Raw genomic sequence first — 3,809 nt, forward strand, 5'->3', positions numbered from 1 at the left:
ATTACAAAATTACATAATACAAAATAATGAAATGTAAAATTTCTAACTGCACTTCATGAATTTGCTTTTACTTTCTGAAATTTCCAATTACAATTCTGCGTCCTGTTTGCTACCTCAATTCAAATCTATGAACTGAACTGAAATCTAATTTCACTTCTAGATTGCAAACGGGAGATACCAAACTTCACCTTTAGAATAAAAGAGTAGAGATCCTCTGAAAGAAGCATTTAGCAAAGTAAATTGATTGTGCCGTGTCATCAGCTTGCGTGGGCTTGCTAATCAACCACCTTTTTGATAACTTCAGTGGCTTCAATCAGAAAATTGAGGCCAATCGATCAGGACAAACAGTCCTTGAATTCACTTTTGGAAAGCAACACGAGGCACTCCGATTTGGCTAAATCTTCTAAACGTGTGTGTGCTGATATTTAACAGCTTTAGAGGTTTTGTGAAAGTTTTCTGTTGGTAGTCAGGGAGCATTAACCGTAGCCTCTCATCTAGCAAACTTCTAACCTGAGATTTACTGCACTGTCCCTCTTAGAGCTGTCATGCCTGGGTAAATGTGTGCTGCGTTTTTCCAGCACTTTTTCTCTTTCATCACTCACTGAGCTGAGACCAAAAGAGTATTTGGATTTAAGTTGTTAATGTAAGGCTAGCTGAGCCTAAATGTGTTAGCGCCTTGCGAACTGATCATCCATAGATGGGCAGGCTAATTGGTGCCCTAACCATGATGAAGTGCGATGCAGTGTGACTGTTACTGAGCTGCCCTAACATTGAAGACTGCTGGAATTCCCTCTGGCTGAAATTGCAGAGGCGTCGTTCAGAATGATTGTGACCTGACACTCCTCCTCAATTTCTTGTTATTCCCTATACCTTCAATATCGTTTCTCCAACCTGTCTGCTTCTCAGGTGTTGGTTTCAGTGTTGTTATTTCCATGTTCAGAGTTTCAGTCTCAAAAAAAGGGATTTAATATTGTTTTATGAATAGTCTTCACATGAAGATGTGTAATGTCCATTAATAAATATCATATATACTATACTATACTACAAGTATATAGTATATACTATATAGTATATACACTACACCATTCAAAAGTTTGTTCCCTGTAAAATTTACGTTTCTGAAAGAAGTCTCTTATGCTCACCAAGGCTGCATTTATGTGTCACATGATCCTTCAGGAATTATTCTAATATGATGATTTGCTGCTCAAGAAACATTTATTATTATTATTGTTAAAATTGAAAACTGTTGTGCCCCTCCCCCCAGGATTTTGTGAATAGAAAGAACAGCATTTATTTGAAGTAACAATCTTGTGACAATATACATATCTTTAAAGGGATAGTTCACCCAAAAATTAAAATTAGCCCATGATTTACTCACCGTCAAGTCATCCTAGGTGTATATGACATTCTTCTTTCAGACGAACACAACCGGAGTTATATGAAAATGTCCTGGCTCTTCCAAGCTTTATAATGCCAGTGAATTGCTGTTTCTTTTTTGAAGTCCATAAAAGTGCATCTATCCATCATAAAAGTGCTCCACACGGCTCTGAGGGGTTAATAAAGGCCTTCTGAAGCGAAGCGAAGCGTTTGTGTAAGAAAAATATTCATATTTAACACGTTACAAAGTAAAATTCTAGCTTCCGGTCAAATGGCCATACACAGACTTACTTACGCCTAAAGCGCAACTTACACAACTTATGACGTCGGAAGTAGCGTAGTGCGTCATGGCGTAGCGTAAATATCAGCAGTACGTCGCATTACTTGAATAAGTTGCGCTTAGACTTAAGTCGAATCAGTATGTTCGTTTGGCCGGAAGCTAGTTAGTAACCCTCCGGAACCGTGTGGAGTTAATTTATGATGGACAGATGCACTTTTATGGAGTTCAAAACAGAAACAGCAATTCACTGCCATTATCCACCTTATTCCTGACGAGCTTACTGCGTTTTGAATTATGGGTGGCACTTCCGGTTTGGGGAACTTCCATTCAAAAAAGCTGAAACGAATCATTTCAAATCATAAGGTTGCCCTACAAATAAAGCTGATCCGTCAGTTTGACTGGATGAGCTGTCAATTTTACTTCATGATTTATTTTCAGACATCAAGAGAATAACGTTATACTTAGTATTTTAACGTGACATGTCATATGAAGAATATCTATGGCAAGAGCTCTTTTCAGTCGCTGCTTTCTTTTCCTCATGTTGGTTTTCTTTTTTTCCTTTGCAATCCGCTGTAAAGGTATGAAAAAGGACAACATATACGGCACATCTCTGGTCTGTTCTCCCGAATTTAATTTACGATATTCCATTAATAACTCACTGGAATGCATGAAGAATCTCGTTATTCTCCTCAAATCCTCTCGTCTCTTTCCAGGTTTGTTTTCACAGGTAATCGCAATTTATAATCTGTCAAAATGACAGTAATCACTTTGATATAATGTCACGTAATGCTGAAGTTAATGAACATTTTTGTTATACAGATATATATTTGCCTACTACAGTGATATTTAACCAAAGACTCGCGCTTTTAGGGCTATTTTTGGTCTGTTGATTCTTTTAAACTTTTAAATTTCATTTTAATGTTCGATGGTTGAAGGGTGTCGATTAATGTCATCTCATTGTGACACTTTTTTAACGTATTGCGTTCATAGAGCGAGCCTTTCATTGATTGTTTACAGCTCAACGGAAGTTACACCCATAATTCACGCAAAGCATCATGGGGCGTTGGAATAAGGTGGATAACGCTTGGAAGAACCAGGACATTTTTTAATATAACTTTGATTGTATTTTTCTAAAAGAAGAATGTCATATACACCTAGGATGACTTGAGGGTGAGTAAATCATGGGCTAATTTTAATTTTTGGGTAAACTATCCCTTTAATGTCACTTTTGATCAATTTAATCCTCAGTAAAAGTATTAATTTCTTTCAACCCACATATCTTACTAACCCCAAACTTCTGTGTATGAATGAGAATATAAATTTAGGTTGTTATTCACTAATAATTTTGTCTTATAATTGGAAATCTAATACATGTTTGTATAGTATTCAAAAATGACACATCAATACGTCACACATCAGGCATCCAACTTTATTGGTTCTCATGTGTCTCGTAACCTTTTGCTGTGTACCAAATTCAAATGTGCATATTCATAAAGTTTGATGATATTTAAGATCTGTGGTGGAGGGGATATTGTCTGTGAATAACTGCAATTTTAACCTGAAATATACCTTTAGAAAACTTTCAACTTAGTGCATGAGTCATAAGAATAACTGTCATGGCACTTTTGTTATTTTATTTTTTTGTCATCTTTGAGGTTGACCACCTCTGAGTCTGTTCTCTATGCAATTAAGGCAGCATGAACGTCCGGCCTAACGTCATCTTTTTTTTGTTACAGTAGAAAGAAAAGTTGAAAGAAAGATTTTATTTTCCTTTTTTTTAATTCCCACTTTACAGTTTTTCTCAATCGATTTGGTACATTTCTACAAACTCAGGTAACTGCTCTCAAAACATTTAACACAGTGATCTGTACACTTTGTAATTGTCCTAAACAGATAGTAAATTCTCCTTAATTTCATACAAATTACAAATCAAAAGCATAATTTTCTCAAAACACTGTGCACAAAATTCCCTAATGTTATCACAGCAGTTCATACAGCCTACCAAATCTTTAATATATCAGGAAAAACATTTGCAGCTTTTTCATTGGTCTTCACAAAGATCACAAGCATTTTTGTACCATTTTCAAAACACAACAAACAAAACTCTGTGAATTGTAAAATAGTCAGTTGCACACCTTATGTCCTCAATTAA

The sequence above is a fragment of the Rhinichthys klamathensis genome, unplaced genomic scaffold (genome assembly GCF_029890125.1).
Source record: "Rhinichthys klamathensis goyatoka isolate OS25496 unplaced genomic scaffold, OSU_Roscu_1.1 h1tg000184l_1, whole genome shotgun sequence".
NCBI lineage: Eukaryota > Metazoa > Chordata > Actinopteri > Cypriniformes > Leuciscidae > Rhinichthys > Rhinichthys klamathensis.